We start from the raw sequence: 13,749 nt of genomic DNA, 5'->3' as shown, positions 1-13,749 counted from the left end.
TTCACCATGTTAGCCAGGATGGTCTCGATCTCATGACCTCGCCTGCCTCGGCCTCCCCAAATGCTGGGATTATGGGTGTGAGCAACTGCGCCCAGCCCTGATATGTATTTTTTAAAGAACCACTTTGGCTGCCATCAGTGAACAGATTTTAGGCGAAAGGATGGAAGCAAGGGAGCTGATAAGAGGCTATTGCACTAATCTAGGTGAATGATAATCAGGCTTGGACTAGGGCTTTAGTGGTGGAGGTAGCGAAAGCAGTTAGAACAAAGTAGAGCTTCAATTAAGTTGCCATTTAGCAATATGAAAAGGGTGGTGCAGGCAGGTGGATCCACTTGTTTTGGACATGTTAAGTTTAGATGCCTGTTAGAAAGCTAAACAGTGGTGTCAACAAGACATCAACTCCACTTTTGGAGGCCGAGGGGGGCAGATCACCTGAGGTCAGGAGTTCAAGACCAGCCTGGCCAATATGGTGAAACCCCATCTCTACTAAAAATACAAAAATTAGCCAGGCTTGGAGGCAGGTGCCTGTAATCCCAGCTACTTGGGAGGCTAAGACAGGAGAATCGCTTGTACCCGGGAGGCAGAGGTTGCAGTGAGCCAAGATCACACCACTGCACTCTAGCCTGGGCAACAAAGAGTGAAACTCTCCATCTCAGGGTAAAACAAACAAACAAACAAACAAAAAAAAAAAAAAAAAAAAAAAAAAAAAAAAAAAAAAAAAAAAAAAAACAGAAGAAGAAGACACCAAGTCCATTGTTTAGGTACAAGTTGGAGTGTGGACATAAAAAGCTTGGAAGACATCAGCATGGAGAGGGTATTCAAAGCCAAAGGCTAGATGAGCTCACCAAGAGAATGGGTTTGGATAAAGAAGGCAGGTGGCTCAAGAACTAAGCCATGAGTAGTCCCCACTTTTCAAGGTGAAGAGGATAAAGAAGAAACTCAGGAGTAGTGTGTGAGGCAAAAGAAGATCCAAGAAAGAGAGGTGTCCAGAAGACCAAAAAAAAGTATTGCAAGGAGAAAGTAATTGGCCAATGAGTTGGGAGGTAAAGATGGGGACTGAAAACTGGCCACTGGATTTAGCAAGTAAGTACCATAAATGACCTCAACAAGAGAGTTCGGGGACAGCGGTTAGGGCTGAAAGCCTGAGAGGAGTAGGTTTAAGGATGAATGGGAGGGGAGAAAGTATCTTTATAAAAGTAACGACAACATTGTCAAGGGAAATAGCTGTCAAGGAAAACAGAGAAATGGTGTGGTGCGTGAAGGGGATGTGGAGTTGAGGAAGTTCTCTTGGATTTTGTTCTTTGAGACTGGAAATTCAACATATTTGTAGATAGGAATCATCCAGAAAGCAAATAAATTTTCCTGAAATAGGTAGGGAGTTTTATTTAACCAAGTTGAAGTGTGTAAAGTAGGAATCAGGAGGATTTTAGTTGCATTATTCTTGATTAATTAAAAAGGAAAGTGGTTGAGAAAGGAACTACCAGTAGTATTACCATGATTTTCATGGTCATGACCTTAGCTGGGCCCTACTGATAAAGGTGAATGCATTAGAGTAAAGATAAAGGAATAGAAACTTCACAGAGCTTCAGAGAAAAGGTCAAAGAAGAGATCTGAACTGAATCCATGAGATATAGCAAACAGCAAAATAAAGCTAGCCAGAAATGCTGGAGAATTTTGTTGATAGTTGTGCAGAAATCAAGTGCAATTATTTGGGTTTGAGATATATGAATTATTTATTATAAATTACTATGTGCCTTGTGTAAAACAAAATCAGACAATATAGAAGTACATAGGATAAAAAAAGGAAAGTATGTGCACACACACGCACATACACACACACACACACACACTTTCTTTTTCCCTAGGGGGAACCACTGTTAACAATTTGGTGCATCTCTTTATAGATGTGTGTGTGTGTGTGTATGTATATACATGTATGTATAATTACATTACAAAAATAGTATCATATACTATTTACACTACTCTGCACCTTGCTTTTTATATCTAACAATATGTCTTTTGTATTTTTCCATCTCACTAAAGATAGCTCTACTTTCTTCTTTATTAAAAAAATGAATAGGCAATACATGAACATGATATACTATATAAAAGGGACAACAGAGACAGTCTTCCAATCTCTGAGTCAGTCAGTTTCTCCCCAGAGACAACCACTATTACCAGTTCCTTAAATGTCCTTCCACAATTAGGCAATGCATAGAAACATATATGTATGTATTTATACAAATGGTAGCACACCATACACATTGTTCTGTGCTTTGCTTTTTAAATTTTAACTATATATCTTGGATACCATTCCATAGATAAAGCTGCCTCATTCTTTTAAATGGCAATATGATACTGTACTCTATTGTATCTTTATTTAATTAAGTCCTGTATCAGAATGTTTCTAATTTTTCACAATGAGCTCAATGCAACTATACTGAGCAATAATGAATAATTTATTCAACAAGAAGAAAGAAAAAAAATTTAAAAAAACACCAAAAGAAATCATTTGAGACTGTAAAGAATTGTGAATTAAGACCAAATCAGGCCAGGCACCATGGCTCACACCTGGAATCCCAGTACTTTGGGAGGCTGAGGTAGGTGGATCACTTGAGGTCAGGAGTTTGAGTCCGGCCAACATGGTGAAACTCCATCTCTACTAAAAATATGAAAATTAGCCAGGAATGGTGGCAAGAACCTGTAATCCCAGCTATTTGGGAAGCTGAGGCAACAGAATTACTTGAATCCAGGAGGCGAAGGTTGCAGTGAATGGAGATCACACCACTGCACTCCAGCCTGGGCAATAAACTGAGACTCTATCTCAAAGAAAAAAAAAAAAAACTGATGTCACTAAAATGATCCATTTACCAGGAAAAATCCAGAACAAAATAACAACAGTGAAACTTTCCTTCTATATAAACACATTATTAACTGAATTGGCTAGAAAGACAATATCTTGTGGCGGTTAGTCTTACATATGGAAGATGTCAGTTCTGTGACCACTGGGTAGGTGAATAATGTTGAATCATTCCATTCTCTTTGCTTCACTTACCCTTTTGGAAGAGGAATCATTGTGTTCAATGTCTCTACCTGCTCTGAAGACATGCAAGAAGAAACAGAAACATGAAACTGCACATAGCAGAAAATTCTCAAGTAAGATCCTCTCAGGTAATAATGTTAGAATGACTCTGGCCAAGTTATGTCTCAAAGAGAGTAGCTGAATTTAGAGGCAGAAACATGTGTGTATCAGAATCAACTGGGAAGAGTTTTCAAACTACTCCTTGTCTTGCTCCCTCCCCACATCCCAGTTGAGAACCATTATGACTGAAGAAAACTTCCGGTGGCTGGTGCCGTAAGTGATAGGACATAAGCATTTGGGTTCTAAAGAAGGGGGAGATGCACACAGTGGTGATGAAGGTCATGAGCTTCAGTTTCAGGGATGGCTGGCTTTGAGCACTGGCTTTACTCCTTATTGACTATACGATCTTGAACTATTTATTTAACCTTTGGAAAAATCTTCATTTCCTTATCTGTGAAGAACCTGCCACATAGTTAGTATTCAATAGTTATGGCATTGGTTCCTTGGTAACTCTGACCTTAACTATCCACTTTGAACTACAGATTTAAGGAAATATCTGTTCTCATATGGATTTATCAATTAATTCTCTCATAAAAGTTTAATGGATGTAGGATCTGTACAAACATATATGCATAAATACATGATTTTAAAGCTGGACATGGCTTTTTAATCATAAAGTTTACCCTCAATAACCCCTCATTTTATGAATGCAGAAACTAAGGCTCTGAAAGGCATGAGACTTGTCCAACGTGACAGAGCTGATAGGCATGAGTCAGGACTAGACCTGTATCTTCCATCTTCTAGTCTAGCACTTGTCACTTCTTGCCTCTCTAAAACCACGCATTTAATAAAATAAAATATACTTGCTTTAAAAAGCTAATGATGAGAATATTATTTCCTTTCCATTTCAGGGGTCAGTGACATCATTATATAGGACAAGAAAAATCCTGTGAGGTGATCCTCATTCAGCCAATAAAATTAACTACACAAGAAGGTATAGAAAACCCCTCCCTATCATTGCAGAGGTGGCATCCAAAGACCCAAGAAAGGAGTCAGCAATAGCCTAGGATCCAGGACTCAGAGGGAGACCCATATCGGGAAAAGGTGCTGAATAAGGAGTAGAGTTTTTATATTCCTTACCGAGCCCCAAATTAACTTCCCCAGGCTAGTCCTGTTTCAAGCTTCTATGCCTACCTTGAGGAGTCACAAGATTTCCAAAAGCTCCATGTTTTTTTTCACATGGTTGTTTCTTCCTCGAATTCTCTATTCCTGCCCACCTGACTAATATGGACCTTAGTATGTCTGCAGTAAATTTGTACTACAGTTCTGCCATCCTGGGCAAACATGGAGGTGACCAGACCCACAGTGAATTCAGGAAGCGGAATATGGTTAGTGACTAACACCAAGGAATCACAAATGCAATTCAACAGATAACAGCTAGGTCTGTGCCTCTAAAAACAAGACCAAAGGATCTTCTGGGCTCCCTCAACAAAGCTGGGCGCCAATACTGACTGAATAGCTATCCTTGGGTCTGACTCACCCGACCCTGTGGAGTGGAGGGGAAGGTCATAGAACTGGAAGCACATCTAGTCCAGTTCTGGACACCTGCCTGTCTGCCCACGAATGACCACTGTGGAATCTAAGGCAAGCAGACAGCTCCCAAAACTCAGCCTGGAGTCTGCCTCCGTGCATGGCCCAGCAACCACAGCAGTCTCCACTCCATCCCTGGCCACCATCAGAAAGGCATCTGTTACCTCCTGCTTGGCCTTCAGTTCTGTGGTTGCTAGTATAACCCAATGGCCATAAATTTCAAACTCTGCTAAATCTTGGCCTACTTCTAACTCTGACTGCAACACTTCTCCTTTGGGAAAACAGCCTTATTCATGAGTACTCTCTGCTAAATGAGTGCCACCTTGTCTCTTTCCTCTGAATCATTATAATTAATAAGCAACAATATCATCCCTCGTGGTTATGTTCTTATTAGATGTTAACTGGCCTTAGCATCATTATCTCATTAAACCTTTCCACCTAAATTACTTTATCAGCTTCCCTCTGAAGGAGGTCTGGTACTGTCTAGCTGAATGGAATCTCTACACAAACACAAGAAACCAAAAAGGATGATCACTGGTATTTAGTCCTGCTCCAAATACTAATATTTTTTAAAAATTATTGTTATTTCTACTACTAACAATAACCTTACATTGCTATAAATCCTCTTATCCAAAGTGTTTAAAGCAATACCTGTAAGTTTTTTAGCTTCTTCTCATTTTTATGGGGAAAATGTAAAAGAATGCATTCTAAAATATTTCTAACTGTTAAAACTTCCTCCCTTATCATTACCCACATTTCTATTTGGAAAATCTATTCCCAGTTCTTTCATTAAGATGATGAATTTCAAAATTTTATAGAAAAGGCTGAAAAACAGGTTTGCTGGTTTACTTCAGTTGCTCTAGGTGCAATTTTTTCTTCAACTTTCCTGATAATGTTAGCTTTTCTTTCCTTTAACAGCATTCATTTTATACATTAACCTTTTATTAAAAAGTAGACGAAAACTATTCTGCTCATAAATAAAGAACATAGACTAGTACATTTCTCTAGAAATGCTTTCATTCCTGAGGACTAATGACACTTATTGCTTCCTCTGTTGTCCTCACAATTTCATGTTAACCATGACCTCTTTTAATCTTTTCCTTCTTTATTACTAAGTTGTGCGCATTCTCCAAAGTTTGGGAAGATATGCCATCGCGAGTCCAAACTTGCCCTTTTACAGCCATTAATCATGTTTCTTTCCCACCCCAGTCATCTCTTCCCTTCCTTGCTGTCCCAAATCCCTTAACCATCTACCATCATTCATCCACATTTTCCCAAGTAATTGGCTATTTTTAAATATCTTATTATCTCATATTCCTCATTATCCACTTATCTTTCAAACTCTATTGTTCATTTAATTTTCTCAGAAATTGTACAGTCTTATTTGGCTTGCAGCATCCTTTTCCCCATTCTTGCACACCTACCTCACCTTCCCACTTTCCAGCTTCCTCTTTGTTTCCAAAGGTGCAGATCATGATTTGAAATGATGGAGCTATATCTTAATCTCCTTCCATTTACTTAATTTTAAAAATCCAATGATCATTCCCAGAGGGAAACCTAGGTCTATAATTCTCAAGCCTTGCCACAGAAGCAATCAAATACACTAGGTCTCTTTTTATTTAATCATGGATAATACAAGGAAATGCATTCTCAAATGAAATATTGCACAGTTGGTTGGTGTTAATCTGAGATGCGCTGACCACTCCTTTTCTCCTTTGGGAGTGAAGCCTGGTATCATAGTCAGCCAAAGACACATTTTTACCTTATGAATCTATGTCACATAAGCCTTTTCTCTTAGGGATCTAAATAAACAGCTAAATACAAATCCTGCTGTCATCAAGCTTTCTGTTAGTGTCCAGCCTCTTTTCTTAGAAGAGCATAATTTTAGCTTTAAAAGCTTTTTGTTTATATTGTGTTTTTCAACCTTCACAGGCTTTGAGGCTGTTTTCCCTTTCTCTTGATATTTCTTTCCTCCTCCTGAAATCTCAGGTAAATTAATTTTGCAAACACTGAAGGCATGCAGTCTTCCCTTTATTTTCTCTACTTCGGGATCCTTCCTCACCTAATCCTTTTCCAGCCCATGCCTTCCTATTTCAAGTGCAGGACAGGGATGAACTCCCATCTTTGGACAACCCCACCTTTATATCATCCTTCACTTTCCCCTCATCACTTCATTTCACTCCATACACACACTACTTTCGTTCCTGACCATGTTTGGCCACTTGTGTAGCTGCTGAAGTTCTGGCAGCCTGCCTTCCTGGCCATGAGTACAGCTACCTGGCTCCTCCAGTGCCCCCAGGTGCTGCCAAGGCAAAGGCATCATGATCACTGACTTTATCAGTGATAACACCAAGGCAATGGAAGCAAACATACAAAGGGACAGCCTCATTTCATGCTTAAAGGAAGAACTGGGACAATTTCCCCAACTCAACCTATCTCCCATTGAACTTCCCTGAAGAAGAGTGTTTCTTTTCCAAGCTTATTGATTTTCCCATTCCATCATGGCATATAAAAGTCTCATATGGGAATGAGGTTAGTAAATTGTAACCACTGAAACCTAGCATGCATCTCCATATGATTATGACCTTACTCTCATTCTACACTGGCCAAAGGTATAGATGCTTGTGCAGTGGGAAATCCTGCTCACTGAATGATGATTAGTACATTTCTTTGAAAAGAATAGTTTTCCTGAGTTAATCCCTTTTTTAATAATCCAAATTATCTACTCTTTTTTTCTAAAATGTGACCCCTTTCCCCCTCTGTATTCTATTACGATTCACCACGATTTCTCCTGAGGGTACAATAGAGTCTAATTTTCTTCATTATTCAATTTGGATCCTGTTAAGAGAGACAGACATTCACTGACAAGAAGAACATTTAAATTTTGGCAAATAAGTTCATTAGTATTCAGAAAGCTTTGCACCCTCATATTTAATAAACCTTTCCATTACAGAGTAAGAAATCCTGCAAAATAGTCAAACAAATTAGCAGTGGGGCCACCAAGAGAGTACATTCAACCTTGATTCAAAGATGTCTCAGTTTATTAGTTTTCTGTCAATCATTAAAATAAGAAAGATGAAACATGCAATTAGATACAAGGAGACAGAACTCCTAATTCTTTCATCCTAGCTGAAGCAGAAGAGTTTTAATTGCTTGGAAAATAAGATTTTGTTTTCTCTCAAGAGGGAAGAGGAAGCAAATATAAATTGCCTTAGAGTCAATGGCTGGAGGTACAATGCTCCAAACCATGCAAATGAGAGGTAGAAGGACAAGTCCATCATCTGTATGTTTTGTCTTTACCATGGCCAATATCCAGATATTTTAAAATGTGAGATGATTGACAGAATAGTCCTCTTTTCATTAAAATATTTAGAGTCACATAGATTTACTGATTCTCTTCTTCTTAATGAGAGTGACACTGAACTAAAATACTTGAATATGTTGTCAATTATTCCAGGGCCAATTTTCCATTCATGTGAGTTATGTTTCTCTTCTTAGTCCAGTTTCTCTTCTAAGTTCCAGTTATTTGAGTTATTTCCATTTATGTGAATTATGTTTCTCTTCTAAGTCCTACCAGCTATTCTATCTTATGAGCCTTACACTGTTTATAACATATTTACCAGAGGGAAAGTAAGGACAAGGAGAGGAGATAAAATACTAATCAATCCATTTAGTAATGATGTACATCTACAAAACTGAAAATGAGAAAATTAAAGTTTTTGGCCATGGAGAGGTATAGATGTTAACTGGAGGTGTCTGCCTGTTCCTTGACCTCAACTCAGAAGTAAAATTAAGAGTTAAGAGTAATTAATTCTACCATTTAAGCCAGAAATTGAAATCCCTAATACTATGTCCTAGGATAAAATTCTGAAACCAAATAGTGTGTATCAGCAATTCCAAATTTGAAATTCCATAGATTGATTTTTCCATAAAATATTTTCTACACTCAGAGATATACATCAAATAGATCTGCTACTGTCAGAAAAAAACAAAGATACAAATTTGCTTACATAGGATTCACAATAGGGTAAGAATTAATAGCAACATCTTTTGTCTGATTAGGCTTTTCCTTTCCTTTTAAAGAAGTCACCACCCATAGGGATGTAAGAATCACAGTATATATAAAAATGTCTATTTGCTGAGAGGTACTTTGTAAGTTTAGAAAGTAGTCCGTCCTACCAGGGAAGGGATGGGTTACAGAGTATAAAGTAGTCAGTGGCCTTCACTGTCTGGAGGTCCTTCTACAGATTTATCCTAAGAAATAAAAGATTGTTTCTTCCTTATATCTGAAGACAGATCTTTTCACAATGACACTAAGACTGAATGATTATCTTTTTTTTTTTTTTTTTTTTTTTTTTAAGACAGGGTCTCCCTATGTCACCCAGGCTAGAGTGCAATGGCATGATCTCAGCTCACTGCAGCCTCGACCTCACAGGCTCAAGCAATTCTCCCACCTCAGTCTCCTGAATAGCTTGTACTACAGTCACGGGCCACCACACGCAGCTAATTTTTGTATGTTTTTGTAGAGCAGGGGTTTTGCCATGTTCTCTAGTCTAGTCTTGAATTCCTGAGCTCAAGCAATCTGCCGCCTCAGCCACCCAAAGTGCTGTGACTACAGGTGGACAGCATCATGCCCGGCCCCGAATAATTAACTGATGTATATCTAAGGCACTCTAAAAGTTGCTTGAGTAGAATGGGGCATCTGTCTGTAGTTGGTTACCCTGGGACATGGGCACACTCCCCTGGGACATCGTTGATTCTTTCCAAAGAGAAAGCCAGCCAGCAGATGAAAGAAATAAGGGTTTTGTCTCCTGGAGTCTGGGAAACTCTCAGGTTTACCTTGTATCTCCAAACCTAGCACACACCTGGTACATGGCGATGGTATATGCTCAATAGAAATGTTTGAGGAAGGGGAGGGAGAAAGGTAAGGGGGAAAAAAGGAAGGAATAAAGCTTCCATATGCTCTACAGTGTATATTGCTACAACCTTCCTAACTCCAAAGGGAAGAAGCAGACTCACTGTATCCTAAAACATTAGTAAAACACCCGCTTCAGAAAAAAGTAATAACAATCAAGTAACTATTGAAGATCTATTTGACCTAACAGTGTAGAAACAGGAGAATTACATAAGGCCAGCTGTAGCATAGGGCCTGATCTTAATGTTTTAGAGATGGAGAGGCTTGGAGTCACTCAAGAGGCATCCAAGTGGAATGTGAAATGACTTATCTACAGTCACATAGCTTGTTAGTATTAGAACACAAACTAAAACCCAGGTCTCAAAACTCCCAGCCCAGCATTTTTCATGCTGCAGTTTCCTATATAGAACAGAAGCGAAAGCTGTTCTTGAAACCTATCCTTTCCTGTTTCCTGACCCAAGTCACTTCATATGTCCTTCCCCAGAGACCCTGCTAACCTGAAGCCCTTTGCCTGGTACCACAGAACTTTGTACAACTTGCTGGGGGGAAACAGCCCATACTTACAGGCCATTTATAGAATGCAGGCTTATAGAACATGATCAATAGGCATGATTAAGGAAATAGGAATTATCCTAATAATTGGAACACTGGCTCAATGATATCTTTACGGCCATTTGTTAGTTGTAGCCACTGTTCTTCATACCTAAGGGAAAGCTACAGTGTAAGCTCCATGGGGGCAGGAACCATGTCTGCCTTGCTTCTAAGTCTCTACAGTATCCAGTAGTTACTTAACTATTAGTTGTATTATTAAACATGACCACCAGTTCCATATTTCATAATTCCAAGCATGTTCCATGATGGCTTTATCTACAAATAACCAGCAATGTCATCCTTTAGCCAAATATTTTTGAAGGGCCCAGCTCTACCTTGTGTTTCCAATAATCTAATGAACTCAACACAGAGTCTGACCACCAAGCCCACAGGCAAAGAGTTCAAGTTCCATTTGACTTGAACTACTCTATGAGCAATGACTGTCACCCGCAAGTGAATGAAGACTCCCTAAGGGCTTACATTATAGAAATGGAAGATAGATAGTCTGCCAGTGTCTTTATTATCAAAGCCCTAGAGTGCAAAGAAGAGACACGTAGGGTAATGAATTGGTGTCTCCCTCAGACCACTACTTGTTCAACCTTTATTAAAGGAAAGGCTGAGGTCAGTAGGGGCAAGAATCAAGCAGGAAGATCATGGGAGCACTCTGTGGTCATAAACATATGGCACTCTGTGGTCATAAACAATCTAGCTAGAGTCCTTGTTTTATATATCCTAGTAAGAAAAACAGAAACCCTGAAGTCAAACAGCATGCTCCTCAACATTCTGATTATGCCCTACTTTCTACCCCTAAGGAATTTAACAGACTATTCCTTCCAACCCCACACAGAATCCTCCCTGAGAGAAGGGCTGGTAAATATATTTTCCATGGATGTGCTAGCATACTATTGATATGTTAGTGCCCTTATAGTTTAGTCCTGCAAGCAATTGTCCAGTTATTTTGTCTTTAATCTGATCCTGCTGACAGTCATTACTCAAAATGAAGAAGGCAATCTAGAGAGAAACTGTAGCTGATGCTCCTCTTCTCTCAGTGGGTGGATAGCCCATCCATAAAGTCTTCTTGATGGTGGTGTCCAGGAGTCAGGGTCCAAGGAGCTCAACAACAGCAGTGGGAAGCAATACAGGAAAAGGTCATGCTCCTCCAAGAGAGTGGGTTTTCCTTTGTCTCAGCAACTGTAAAATTATAAACAAAAGATTAAAAAGCTAAACCACTGCTCAAGTAAGGATCTTGGTAAATGCATGCTTTACCCAAAGCCTGATGACGGATTCATTGGCACCTAAATGAAGTCTGTGGTTTTCCAGACAATGGGGCAGAGACTACAGGAACACACAAATTATGCCTAAGGATTCTCTGTTCCTTCATTAATTTTGTTGTACCAAAGAAAAAGGAAAAACTATAATTGCAACTAAACACAAGTAAATGTGAGTAAATCTGCATGCATAAAGCATGTAGAATACATGGACTAGGAAGGGATATACTAGGGGAAAAGGAGAGAGAGCACAGAGAATCAACAGCAAAGAAGTTGCTTCTTCCCCTCTTTATGGCCCCTTCACTGGCCATAAAGATATCATTGAGCCAGTGTTCCAATTATTAGGATAATTCCTATTTCCTTAATCATGCCTATTGATCATGTTCTATAAGCCTGCATTCTATAAATGGCCTGTAAGCATGGGCTGTTTCCCCCAGCAAGTTGTACAAAGTTCTGTGGTACCAGGCAAAGGGCTTAAGGTTAGCAGGGTCTCTGGGGAAGGACATATGAAGTGACTTGGGTCAGGAAACAGGAAGGGATAGGTTTCCTGCACAGCATTGACCTGAATGGAACAGCAATTATGCAACCTAAGTGAGAGTTCAATAAATAACAATATCTGGGGACAAACTGAGATTTAAGCTTCCATGAAAAATTAGTAGTAACCAAAGCCTTAGCCAGTTCCTGGGCAATCAATATGATTGATACCCAGAGTCTTTAACAAAATAAGATAGGATGATAATAATCTCATCCAAAGATGGTCTAAATGAAGCATCACTGCTTTAGGGAATTTCTACCAAAAACATCAAAAGTGATGGCGATAGCGCCATTATCAGAGTACTAGCAAAACCACCAAATCAATGGCTGTCTTTGGCTGCCATCCCCACGTAGGTGGGTCCCTCTGTCCCTTTCCTCAGGAACCAGGAGCCCAGCATCCATATGCCTTTATCCACCCACTCTAATTTCTTTAATGCAACAGAGAGCAGTTAAATAGAAAGTCTTCCAATGGCTAGAATTAAGTATTTGATACTAGGGTATGAACAACTGGTTAATTTGACTTTATCAGCACCATAAGACAGTGCAAAACAAAAAAGAAAGAAAAAAATAACAATTGGTGACTTTCACACTCCTATGAGGTATCTGCAGTTTATAAATGGAGCTTGTGTACATAAAACTCTTAATTACTGGAATGTGAAAAAGATAGAGAGAGAAGGAAGGGACAAGTGAAAAAGGAAAGAGCAGGGCCTTTCCATGCTTCTTGTTTAATGTCACCACCATCCCACACCAACCATCAAACCTCCGAACAGTGGGCTTAGGCAACTTGGCCTCCGATGATACTGAACAGCTGCTAACCCCAGTCTTAGAAGACAATTCTGTCCTCAAAGCACACAGAAGAGCTGGGTCCTTTAGAACCAACACCCAGATTCATAGAGAATCCTCCTACAGATATCAGTGATCATGTCTGCATTGCTGGTGTCTCCCCTAGTCCAAATCCTTCACTCTACAAAGAAGCAAAGTGAAAGGTGAGTGGCTTGCACAGTGTCCCATAGAGACTAACCAAAGGGTAGGGCCAGGACTGAGCCCAGGTCTCCCAAGACCCAGTCCATAGCCCTATCCAGGTAAATCCCCATGAGCATAACACACTGTGCTCCAGACACAGGAAGAAGATCATACCCCTCAAACTCTAGAGTAGTATTTGGGTAGTATCTGGGTAGCAATTTCCTCTCCCTAGACAACAATTTGATTCAGTGGGTCTGGGGTGAGGCACAGGTATCTACATGTTAACAAGCTCCATGGGATCTTCCAGATATAGAAACCACCCCCCTTACCTACCAGCACCGCACAGAGGGCTGAGAGGGACAGCTCTGGGGACATCCTCTGGAACCCAAACATCAAAGGGCTCCTGACCACTGGGTCACAAGTCAGAGCTCTGAAAACAAACACCAGCCTTGAAATCTCAAACAAAGAATGCTTAGAATGGGCCAGAAAGGTCTCCTCTTAGACCTGTTGACCTTAGTGGCTTTGGGTCTGGCAATATCCAAGTGAATGCCTTCAAGCCTCCTATATAACCAATCTCCCAATATGTGCTGAGCCCCTACTTTGTATAAGACTGTGCAGGGGGGCTAAGATGGACAAAGAAAAGTAAGCCCTAGTTGTAAAACTCTACCAAAAAGATCAGACACATACACTTAAAAAGAACACCCACATTACAGAGCAGTGTTGTTGAGGATGAAACACAACACAGGTCCATATCCATGTCATATAAGCTTGCCTAATGTAACTCAACAATTTCTAAATCCACTTCT

This window comes from Rhinopithecus bieti, unplaced genomic scaffold, assembly GCF_001698545.2.
Source record: "Rhinopithecus bieti isolate Rb0 unplaced genomic scaffold, ASM169854v2 scaffold_31127, whole genome shotgun sequence".
Classification (NCBI taxonomy): Eukaryota; Metazoa; Chordata; class Mammalia; order Primates; family Cercopithecidae; genus Rhinopithecus; species Rhinopithecus bieti.
This window is presented reverse-complemented; position numbering follows the sequence as displayed.